Source organism: Hemitrygon akajei, chromosome 5, assembly GCF_048418815.1.
Source record: "Hemitrygon akajei chromosome 5, sHemAka1.3, whole genome shotgun sequence".
Taxonomy (NCBI): Eukaryota; Metazoa; Chordata; class Chondrichthyes; order Myliobatiformes; family Dasyatidae; genus Hemitrygon; species Hemitrygon akajei.
The window spans coordinates 152,881,550-152,894,198 of NC_133128.1; the positions used below are offsets into that span (position 1 = coordinate 152,881,550).

Below are 12,649 nucleotides of genomic sequence, written 5' to 3' on the forward strand. Positions count from 1 at the left end.
ATTCCAAAAGATTTGTCAGGCAAGATTTTCCCTTGAGGAAACCATGCTGACTTTGTCCAATTCTGTCCCGTGTCACCAAGTTCTCCATCACTTCATCCTTAACAATTAACTCCAACATCTTCCCAACCACTGAGGTCAGGCTAACTGGTCTATAATTTCCTTTCTGCGGCATCTCTCCTTTCTTAAAGAGTGGAGTGACATTTGCGTGAAACTCTCAGGTTGTGTCGGCTGCGTAAGTCTAGGGAAGACAATCTCTGGACCCACCACCCTGTGAGATTGAGGAGAAGCTCACCCAAATCCCCCTATTTGTGTGGATGCTGCGTGATGTGTTACCCTTTTACAAACCAGTACCACGAAATGACAGACAGTACACCATATACAATTAAATGATTTAGCTTTATAATTTTTAATTTGACTAAAGGATTATTTTAAAAAAAAAGAAAAGGGCCCATTTTAATGAAACAGTCAAATGTGCACAAGTTGGAGCTCACGGTTTCCCCTTCGCTGATCCTCCATCGATCTCCCTGGCCTTCACCAGCTCATTGCTCCACTCCAGGTTGAATACTACGACTTCTCCACTCTGGTATCTTCTCACTTCGTCTCCTGCCGAACAAAGACCCAGATCACCCCGGTGTCAGGCACACGACATGGAACACACTCCTTTCATTGGACAGCTCACATTCCAAAGCACCCCTTATCTCTAACCATAACCCAAACACTGCTTCTACAGGAAAAACTTTTACATGAGCAGTGGACCCTTTACCAGGGTGTTACATGCAATTTTCCAGTCCTCTAGAACCATGCCAGAGTCTAATGATTCTTGAAAGATCATTATTAATGTCTCCATGATCTCTACCACTACCTCTTTCAGAATCCTAGGGTGCAGTTCATCTGGTGCAGGTGACTTATGTACCTTTAGGTCCTTCAGCTTTTTGAGTATTTTCTCTCTTGTAATAGTAACTGCACTCACTTCCCTGCCCTCACACCTTTTAACACTTGGCACACTGCTAGTGTCTTCCATTGTGAAGGCTGATGCAAAATACTCATTTAGTTCACCTGCCATCTCCTTGTCCCCCGTTATTATTTCTCCAACCTCATTTTCTAGCTGTCCTATATCCACTCTCATCTCTTTTTCGTTTTTTATATACTTGACAAAACTTTTTCTGTCCACCTTGATATTGTTTGCTAGCTTGCTTTCATATTTCATCTTTTCTCTCTTAATGTTTCTCTTAGATGCTTTATGTAAGTTTTTAAAGTTTCCCAATCCTCTATCTTCCCGCTAATTTTTGCTTTGTTGTATGCCTTCTCGTTTGCTTTTACATTAGTTTTGACTTCCCTTGTCAGCCATCGTTGTACTATTTTGCTATTTGAGTATTTATTTGTTTTTGGAATGCATCCATCCTGCACCTTCTTCATTTTCCCAGGAACTTAAGCCATTGTTCTTCTACTGTCATCCCTGTCAGTATCTCCTTCCAATTTACTTTGGCCAACTCCTCTCTCATACTACTATAAATTCCTTTACTCCACTGAAATACTGCTACATCAGACTTTACTTTTTCCTTATTAAATTTCAAGTTGAACTCAATCATATTGTGATCATTGGCTCCTAAGGGTTCCTTTACCTTAAGCTCCCTATATATGATAAACAATAGGAGGCCCAGAACCCATCCCTGAGACACATCACTAGTCACAGGATTCGACTTTGAAAAACAGTCCTCCACTACCACCTTCTTCCTTCTTCCACCAAGGTAATTTTTGTATCCATTTGCCGAGCTCACCCTGGATTCTGAAACAACCACAGACTCTGACGCAGTCTATGCACACATGCAGACGGGCGGTGGAACAGGATCAGCAATTGCGGTCATGAGTATGCACATTCCATCTAATTGGTGTTTTATTGTGGTGGCATTTAATTCCCTTCCTCTCGTTCCAGTTTTGTCGAGTCGTGACCAAAAGCACAACAACAAATTCAACACTCCCTGCTTACCTCTGGGAAAGAAGACCACTTTCTCAACTGATGCTGTAAAGGAATGGTATTCATTTAGTATTCAGTTATTGCTTCCATCCAGAGTGTTCACATTAACTTTCAGTTTGAGAGGTTTAGTTAATGGCCCTATTGGCCTAGCATTTATTGTTTTTCTTTCCCTTTCAATTCTGCAACAGTTCTCATTGAAGTCAGTGAACTGTTGACCTGCTTCAGTCTCTCTCTCTCTCTCTCTCTGCACACTTGGGCATTATCTGAACTACTTAACAGCAAGTCTTGACCATGAAAATGGACCCAGCAAAGAGAGAACACGTGATCTTGGCTCTGACATTCACCGGCCAGATAGAGAAGTTACAGGCAGTTGAATCTGTGAGGGGAGAAGTAATGCAACAGGTAATCTCAGTTCATCTAGCCTGGTCCCAGCTGGAAGAACAAGTGTTATCAGACCTTGTAGCTGTACTTTCCCAGTGCTCTTCTGTGGATAACCAGCCGCACCCCTGAGCTTTTCTTTCCTGTTGCTTGACTCTGACCAAGAGTAACTATGATGTCAGAAATCAAGGACTTCTGGCTGTCAAGGAGACCCTGGAAGAATGGCGGCACTGGCTGGAGTGGGCAGCGCATCCCTTTTTGGTTTGGACATATCACAAGAATTTCTTTTACACTTGGATGCTCGGAAACTCCCATTTAGTCTGCTGGGCTCTCTTCTTCACCCGTTTTAATTTCATCCTCACCTACCATCCTGATGGCAAGAATACCAAGGCTGACGCTCTCTCCCAGTTGTTTAATGAGTCCAAGGTCAATGCCCATCCTTCCTTGCTTGTGATTGCTGCTCTGGTAATCTGGGGAGTAGAGGTGGAGGAGAGGGGCGCCCAGCAGTCAGATCCAGACCCAGGTGGGGGACCTCTCTACAGGCTGTTCATCCCTGCGACAGTGCACCACAAAGTGTAGGAATTAAGTTACCCCTCCCTTCTAGTTGCTCATCCAAGAACTAAATGGACCCAGGGATTTATTAAGAGACTATTTTGCTGGTCATCTATGTCCCAGGATGTTTACTACTTCAGCTCTGCCTGTTCCACGTGACAGCATGCCAGCGCTCTGCAGGTCTGCAGTGTCTGCTGCCCATGCCTCACCACCACCGGTCCCATCTCTCAGTGGATTTCATCACTGGTCTACCCTGTCTAAGGGAAACACTACCATTCTGATCGTTGTAGATCGATCCTCCAAGGCTGCCCACTTCATTGGTCTCCCTACACTCCCAACTGTGAGTCTGCCCCACTCATGGTTCAACATGTGTTCAAGGTGCACAACTTCCCTCAGGATATAGTGACTGATTGAGAGCCAGAATTCACATCCCATTTTTGAATGCTTTCCGTACTCTTGTGGGAACCATGGCCAGCATCTCATCCACCCCTAACCTAATGGCTAGTCTGAGAGTGGGAATCAGGAGCTGAAGACAACTCTGAGCTGCCTTGCCTATTCCAACCCCACGTCCTGAAACGCCCAAATGGTTTGGGCAGAGATTGCCCACAATAACCTCTTGTCATCCTCCACTGATATGTCCGCCTTTGATTGCCAGAAGGGATTCCAACCATTGCTCTTCCCTGATGAGGAGACTGATGTGGGAGTCCCTGCTGATGAACAGTTGGTCCAGAGCTACAAGTGCATGTGGAGACATGCCGGGGCTTTTCTGTTGCATGGTCAGAGACATGCATGGCAGGCTGATTGGCTCTGACGAGAGGTGAGGCCTCTCAAATTAAGGGAGAAAGTGTGGCAGACACCTAGGGATCTTCCCCTGAAAGTCAAAATCCACAAGTTGGCCCATCACTACTTGGACCATTCATAGTGGAGAAAGCTATCAATAAGGTCTTGTATAGATTGCACCCACCAACATCAGTGAAGATCCACCCAGTGTTCCATATTTCCTAGTTCAGTCCAGTTATTACCTTCCCTCCTCCCCACTTGGTGGATGGATCCCTGGTCTATACTGTGCAGCGCCTGCTGGCATCTCGGTGGGTGTGGGACAAGGTTCAGTACCTTGTGGATTGGGAAGGGTATGGCCTTGAGGAGCATGCTTGGGTTCCGGCCAGTTACACCCTGGGCAAAACTATCATCCAGGATTTCCAGCGTGCACAGGTCTCTGGCATCTTGGGAGCTGTGCCTAGAGAGGGGGCCCTGGCAAAACCACGGACTCTGCCATTGGGTCTACACAAGCAGAGGGAGACTGTGGAGCAGATTTGGCAATCGTGCTCATGAGTAAGCAAGTTCTAGCTTATTAATGTTTCATTGTGATGGTATTTAATTCTCTTCCTCTTGGCCCAGTCTTTGTTGAGACTTGACCAAAAACATAGCAACATTTTCACCCTCTGCTTACCTTTACCCTTGAGCTGGAAAGTTCTACCATTTTGATTGATGCTGTGAAGGAACAGTACTCATTTAGTATTAAGTTATTGTTTTCAGCCACAGTGTTGGCATTAACTTTCAGTTTGAGAGTTTTAATTAATGGCCCCGTTGGACTAGCATTTATTGTTTTTCTTTTCCTTCAAGTTCTGCAACAGTTCTCATTAAAGTCAATGAACTTTAATGACTTTAAATATTGTTAACCTGCTTCAGTGTCTCTCTCTTTCTCTATCTGCACTTGGGTCTTATCTGCACTACTTAACAGCATTCCATGTGATCTAACCACCCAGATCAACCCATCTTGTTGTACATCAAACTAAGATCAATTTCTGCACCTTTCGGGGAAGATTTTATGTGAAAGGAGCTTTCCAATAATGTGCTATTGATCCTATTGATTCATTGAAGGTTAATCAATCAAAGCCTGAAGTAAGAGAAACTTGCATCCTTTGGCATTCACATGGTGTCATCTCTTTATATACTTCATAAATATGAAATGCAAGATATTCTCAATATTCTGAATATGTCAAATAAATTCTAATTTAATTGGGATCATTGTAACTTTTTTCCATTATTATTTAAATCAAAGGATTACATATCGTACGGCGAGACTGTTTGGATCAATGTGGATCCCTGGAAACTAACAAAAATAAATTAAACAAAAGCTGAATTTTAAGCTCAAAAGTGGCTGCATGGGAAAGACATCACAGGGTGGATGTGCACAGGATGAAAGTGTGAAGGAGAAAGAAGGGATGAGAACCACAAAATAAGACACAGAGTGATGAGGCCTGCTTTGTAAAGGCACTCTCCGCATCACAAGGCTGCAGGCAGATTCAGCTTTTTAATTATGCAGAGGTAGGAGTGCTCCAAATAGTGTTCCTGTTTGTTGTATCATCTTTCACCCTGGTTGAACTTTAGATAGATAGATACTTTATTCATCCCCATGGGGAAATTCAACATTTTTTCCAATGTCCCATACACTTGTTGTAGCAAAACTAATTTCATACAATACTTAAATCAGTAAAAATATGATATGCCTCTAAATCACTCTCTCAAAAAGCATTAATAATAGCTTTTAAAAAGTTCTTAAGTAGTTTACTTAAATACATTAAATACAATCAATCCCGGCACTTTAACATATCTTACTCCTGGCAGTTGAATTGTAAAGCCTAATGGCATTGGGGTGTATTGACCTCTTCATCCTGTCTGAGGAGCATTGCATCGATAGCAACCTGTCGCTGAAACTGCTTCTCTGTCTCTGGATGGTGCTATGTAGAGGATGTTCAGTCTGCCCCACTCATGGTTTAACATGTGTTCAAGGTGCACAACTTCCCTCAGGATATAGTGACTGATGGAGAGCCAGAATTCACATCCCATTTTTGAATGCTTTCCGTACTCTTGTGGGAACCATGGCCAGCATCTCATCCAGCCCTAACCTAATGGCTAGTCCCTATAGAACATCTTCAGCATCTCACTACAGACATTGAATGACACCAACCTTCTAAGGAAGTACAGTCGACTCTGTGCCTTCCTGCACAAGGCATCTGTGTTGGCAGTCCAGTCTAGCTTCTCGTCTAACTGTACTCCCAGATACTTGTAGGTCTTAACCTGCTCCACACATTCTCCATTAATGATCACTGGCTCCATATGAGGCCTAGATCTCCTAAAGTCCACCACCATCTCCTTGGTCTTGGTGATATTGAGATGCTATTTTCACTAGATTGGTGAACTTTACATCACTATTTTCACTAGATTGGTGAGTAGTTAACATATAGGTCAGTAGCTCACAGTAAGAATATGCATTTGATATCTTCCATTCTATTTAAAGAGTGAGGGTTTTCCTATCAATCCATTAAGCTTTGATTTGTATTTCCCATCATCTCCTGTGGCAGTCTGAGAATTTGTATTGGACCCATGTTGTTTGCCCCTCCTCACGCCACAGAAGGAAAAAAATTCCCCGGGAAATCATCCTCATAAATGTCCTATTGCGCAAGCTCTACGAGTGAAGACCTTGGAAGGAAGTTATGTTATATGTTAATGAAAAAGTCACATTGCTGTAAATCTACAAACTCTGCCTACTGAAGTCAGCTCATGGGTTAGGTAAGAGATACAGCAACTTTCAGTTTCCTCTTCCTGAAGTCAATAATCATCTCCTTGGTCTTGCTGACATTGAGTGAAAGGTTTTTGTTGTGACACCACTCAGCCAGATTTCCACCTAAATACTAATTTGCCACCACATTTGATTTGGCCAATGGCAGTCGTATCCTCATCAAATTTAAATATGGTGTTGGAGCTGTGTTTAGTCTCACAGTCATAATTATAAAGCAAGTAGAGCAGAGGGTTAGGCCTGTGGTGCATCCATATTGATGGAGATTATAGAGATGTTGTTGCCAATCTGAACTGACTGTGTCTGCAAATGAGGAAATCAAGGATCCAGTCACACAAGGAGGTATTGAGTCCAAAGTCTTGAAGCTTATTGATTAGTTTTAAGGTGATGGTAGTATTGAATGCCAAACTGCAGCTGTAGTGTACATTTCCTCTGTCAGCACTCTGCCAGTGTTCCCCTGTCAGCACTCGGCCAGTGTTGTTCTGTCAGCACTCTGCCAGTGTTCCTCTGTCAGCACTCGGCCAGTGTTGTTCTGTCAGCACACTGCCAGTGTTGTTCTGTCAGCACTCTGCCAGTGTTCCCCTGTCAGCACTCGGCCAGTGTTCCTCTGTCAGCACTCGGCCAGTGTTCCTCTGTCAGCACTCGGCCAGTGTTGTTCTGTCAGCACACTGCCTCTGTTCTCTCCTCAATATCTGAGGAGATCTGGAAAGTTGGAATAATTATCCTCCACAGATTTTCTTGTGCTGACTTCACCAGACAACCATTGCACTATTGATTTCCATGCAGCAAATTAGCTGCAAAGGACTGAGGTAAATTTCAATTAATTTAAGATTGTTTAAAAAATAAAGTTTGAATTTATTTAAATCCTATGAATTATTTTCAACATTTTTGCTTGAATTGTTTTTAAGTGTAATTATCTAGTTTTCCAATGTTCCCGAATGTATTTGAAGGTCAGAAACTCTGTGTATTTAACAAATTTGACAGCTTGGTCAACTAGGCAGGCAAAAGTCTTCTTTAGATATTTTGTGCAGGAGGGAGGCATAATATGTTCACCTCCCACTTCCCCCCGAATGATTGTCTTATGTCACAGAAACCCTTGCTGATGTAGGGCACACCACCACAACAGACAAAGTTAACTTTGGACATGTTCCTGATTACGGAGCAACACTAAGTAATAGGGAGGCTCCCACTGATCATAGACTCTGGTCATTAATCCTGGGCGTGCCATTCATCCTGAATGTACTTGTTCCTCATATGTCTTAGCTGCTTAGCGCATAGTTTAAGGATATAAAAAAAGTGAAGTTAGGATTAATAGGCGCTACTAAATTTTGTTCAGTGGTTCAGATTAGCTGCAAGTTGCTCTCCATAATTTATAGCCCATCTCCAGTCCTGCACAAAAGCTGTTCTTGGTCTAATGCTTGGATCATCCATGCCATGGAAAGTGAAATCCTTCATTGATCAGCTATTTGCTTTAGATAGGGTGCTGCTGTGCTTGCATTGTTTCACCTCCCTGTGTTTCATGACCCACTTACTGTTGTGTTTCAAGTCCCTTAGTATCCTCAAAGCTTGCGCAAGGCTGTATCGAACCATCAGCCAATGGCATGGAAAGTTGGCACAGATTCATAGTAAGTCAGACCATTTGGATGGGACATGAACAAGTTTGAAGTTTTTAAAGATTTTAAAGATTATTTGTCATGTGCACATTGAAATATCAAATCATACAGTGAGCCGCTTCATTCGTGTCACATCAAATCAGCGAGGATTATGCTCGGCTGCCCGGAAGTGCCGCCACATCTCCGGCGCCAACATAGCTTGTCCTCAACTCACAAACCCCGACATAGCTTGTCCTCAACTCACAAACCCTAACCGTATGACTTTAGAATGCGGGAGGAAAACAGAACCCCTCCAAGAAACCCAAGCAGTCACAGAAAGGTACAAACTCATAGTCAGAGAGGCAAAGAGACATAGAACGCTACAGCACAGAAGCAGGCCCATCTAGTTCATGTTGTACCATTAATCTGCCTAGCCCCATCAACCTGCACCTGGACTGTGTATATATTTAAGGTGGAAATTGATCATTTTCTGATCGGTCAGGGTATCAAAGGATTTGGTGAGAAGGCAGGTGTATGGGGTTGAGTGGGATCCAGGATCAGCCATGATGGAATGGCTGAAAGGCCTAATTTTGCTCCTATGTCTTATAGTCTTATGGACCATAACTCTCCATACCCCTCCCATCCATGTATCTAGCCAAATTTCTCTTAAATGTTGAAATTGAACCTACATCCAGTACTTCCACAGGCAGCTCGTTCCACACCCTCTGAGTGAAGAAACTCCACCTCAAGTTCCCTTTAAACCTTTCACATTTCACCATTAACACATAACCTCAGTGGTAGTCTCAGCCAACCTCAGTGGAAAATGCCTGTTTGCATTTACCCTATCTACTCCCTTCATAATTTTGGATACCTCAATCAAATCTCCCCTCAATCTTCTACATTCAAGGGAATAAATTCCTAACCTATTCAACCTTTCCTATAACTCAGATCCTTAAGTCCCAGCAACATACTTGTAAATTTTCTGTGTACCTTTTCAATCTTATTTACATCTTTCCTGCAGGTAGGTAACCAAAACTGCACACAGTACTCCAAATTAGGTCTCACCAATGTCTTATACAATTTCAACATAATATCTCAACTCCTGCACTCAGTAATAAATATAGTAATAATTTTATTTATATTGAACCTTTCATACATTAAGATGCAGGCCCAAAGAGCTTTACATAGATCGTAAAGATCAATAAATATAGTCATAAAAATATAAGACAAAATTAAAAATCATAAGAATAGACAAAGATTATATAGAATAAAATGTAACTGAATATCCCAAATTATATACATGTAATCAACTTCAACAGGCATTAAGTAATCCTATAAGTAGGCCAAATTAAAAAAGTAGGTTTTTAGAAATGTTTTGAAGCATTCCACAGTACTAGCCTGGTATATCTTTGTTGGTAGAGTATTCCAGATTTTTGGTGCATAAGAGCAAAATGACGCTTCACCAGTTCTTAGTATATGCTTGGCTCTAAGGACCCTAAGCAAACCAGTATTCACAGATCCAAGATTACTATTAGGGATGTAAGGGGATAAACACTCCAAAATATATGGAGGAGCTAGATTATTCAGTGTCTTGTATACAATTAACAGTATTTTAATTTATTGATTTAGAAACAAATACATTGATTTATGAAGGCCAATGTGACAAAAACTTTCTTCATGTCCCTATCCACCTGCGGTGCCACTTTCAAGGAATTATGGATCTGTATTCCCAGATCCCTCTGTTGTACTGCACTCCTCAGTGCCCAACTGCTCACTGTGTAAGACCTACCTTGGTCAGTCCTCCCAAAATTCAACTCCTCACACTTGTCTGCATTAAGTTCCATCTGCCATTTTTCAGCTCATTTTTCCAACTGGTCTAGATCCTGTAGCAAGCTCTGATGGTCTTCCTCACTGTCCAATAACACTTGGTGTCATACAAATTTGATTATTGAGTTTACCACATTATCATTCAGATTGTTGATGTAGATAACATACAACAACAGATGCAGCACCGATCCCTATGGCATACCACTATTAACAGGCCTCCACTCAGGAGGAAACTGTCTACTACCACTCTCTAGCTTCTTCCATCAACTACCAATTCACTACCTCCTGTTGAATGCCAAGCGACTGAACTTTCTTGACCAATCTCTCATGTGGGACCTTATCAAAGGCCTTGCTGAGGTCCATGTAGACAACATCCATTGCCTTCCCTTCATCAACTTTCCTGGTAATTTCCTCGAAAAACTCTATAAGATTAATTAGACTCGACCTACCACACACAAAGCCATGTTAACTATCTTTCATCAGACTCTGTCTATCCAAAAAATTAACAATCTGGTCCCTTAGAAAATTTTCCAATAATGTACCTACTACTCATGTTAGGCTCACCAGCCGATAATTTCTTGACTTATTCCTAAGCCCTTCTTAAACAACAGTAGCTATTCTCCAATCCTCTGGCACCTCACTCATGGCTAAGGACATTTTAAATATCTCTGCTGGGACCCCTGCAGTTTCTGCACTTGCCTCTTACAGAATCCAAGAGAACGCTTTCTCAGGCCCTGGAGATTTATCCACCCTAATTTGCCTCAAGGCAGCAAACACCTCCTCCTCTGTAATCTGCACATGGTCCATAACCTTGCAGCTACATTGCCTCAGATATATTGACTCTGTGTTTGTCTCCCAAGTAAATACAGAAGCAAAGAATTCACTTAAGATCTCCTCTCTTCACTTCCAGCTCCATACTTAGATTACCACTCTGGCCTTCCAGAGATTCTATTTTGTCCTTGCTATCCTTTTGCTCTTAGCATATCCATAAGATCACAAGACAGTTGAGCAGAATTAGGCTATTCAGCCCACCAAGTCTGCTCTGTCATTTGATCATTGCTGATCCACTTCCCTCTCAACCCCATTCTCCTGTCTTCTCCCATAACCTTTCACACCCTGACCCATCAAGAATCTATCAACCTCCGCTTTAAATACACTCAATGACTTGCCTCCACAGCCACCTTTGGCAACAAGTTCTACAGATTTGTCACCCTCTGCGTAAAGAAATTCCTCCTCATCTCCGTTCTAAATGGGCATCCCACTATTCTGAGGTTGTGCCATCTGGTCCTCGACACCCCCACCATTGGAAACATCCTCTCCACATCCACTTCATCTAGGCCTTTCAAAGTTCGATAGGTTTCAATGAGATCCCCTCTTATTCTTCTAAATTCCAGTGAGTACAGACCCAGAGACATTAAATGTTCTTTATATGATAAGCCGTTCAATTCCGGAATAATTTTTGTGAACTGCGTTTGAACCCTCTCCAATATCGTTCTTAGATAAGAGGCCCAAAACTGCTTACAATACTCCAAGTGAGGCCTCATCAATGCCTTATAAAAGCCTCAGCATTACATCCTTGTTTTTATACCCTAGTCCTCTCAAATGAATGCTAACATTACATTTTCGTTCCTCACCACTGACTCAACCTGCAAGTTAACCTTCAAGGAATGCTGCACATGGACTCCCAAGTCCCTTTGTACCCCAGATTTTTGAATTTTCTCCCCATTTTAAAAAGTCTATGCTTTTATTCCTTCTAACAAAGTGCATAACCATACACTTCCCGGCACTGTATTCCATCTGCCACTTCTTTGCCCATTCTCCTGATCTGTCTTAGTCCTTTTGCAACCTCGCTGCTTCCTCAGCACTACCTGCCCCTCCACCAACCAATGTATCATCTGAAAATATAGCCACAAATCCATTAATTCTGTCATCCAAATAATTTACATACAACATAAAAAGAAGCAGTCCCAATATTGACCCCTGCAGAACATTACTAGTCACCAGCAGCCAACCACAAAGGGCTCTCCTTATTACCACTTTTTGCTTCCTGCCAATCAGCCAATGCTTTATCCATGCTAATATTTTGCCTGTAAGACCAAGGGCTCTTAACTTGCTAATCAGCCTCATCTGTGGCAACTTATCAAATTTTTTTTTGGAAAATTCAAGAACACAACATCTATCGATTATCCTTTGTCTATCCTACTCGCTATTTCGTCAAAGAATCCCAACAGATTTGTCAGGCAAAATATTTCCTTAAGAAAATCATGCTGACTTTGACCTATTTTATCATGGGCCTCCAAGTATTCTGAAACCTCAACCTCGACAATTGACTCCAACATCTTCCCAACCACTGAGGTCAAGCTAACTGGCCTGTAATTTCCTTTCTTCTTCCTCCCTCCCTTACTGAAGAGTGGAATAACATTTGCAATTTGCCAGTCCTCCAGAACCATGGCAGAATCTAGTGATTCTTGAAAGATCATTACTAATGCCTCCACAATCTCTTCAGTTACCTCTTTCAGAAGTCTCAGGTGTAGCTCTTGTTGTCCAGGTGACTTATCTACCTTCAGATCCTTCCCCTTTTGAAGCGAGCACCCAGGGCATAACCTTTTCTCACTGTTACCATCAGGTAGGAAGTACAGAAGCCTGAAGACAAACTTTCATTACAGGAAGGATGTGGAAGTTATGGAGAGAGTGCAGAGGAGATTTACCAGGATGTTGCCTGGATTGGAAAACAAGTCTTATGAG

The 12,649-nt window shown here is 42.3% G+C and overlaps 1 long non-coding RNA gene across 2 annotated transcripts in view; it reads right to left on the reverse strand.

Moving 5' to 3' along the window:
* Positions 1-390: 390 nt before the first annotated feature.
* LOC140728337 (uncharacterized) overlaps positions 391-12,649 on the reverse strand; it is a 176,519-nt gene continuing 164,260 nt past the window's right edge. The window contains exons 3-4 of one of the 2 annotated variants that reach the window (XR_012099053.1): positions 1,988-2,020; positions 391-603 (exon numbers count right to left, since the gene is read on the reverse strand). This is a non-coding gene — a long non-coding RNA (uncharacterized lncRNA). The remainder of the gene's footprint in view (positions 604-1,987; positions 2,021-12,649) is intronic. The other variant, XR_012099052.1, reaches the window with a different exon arrangement.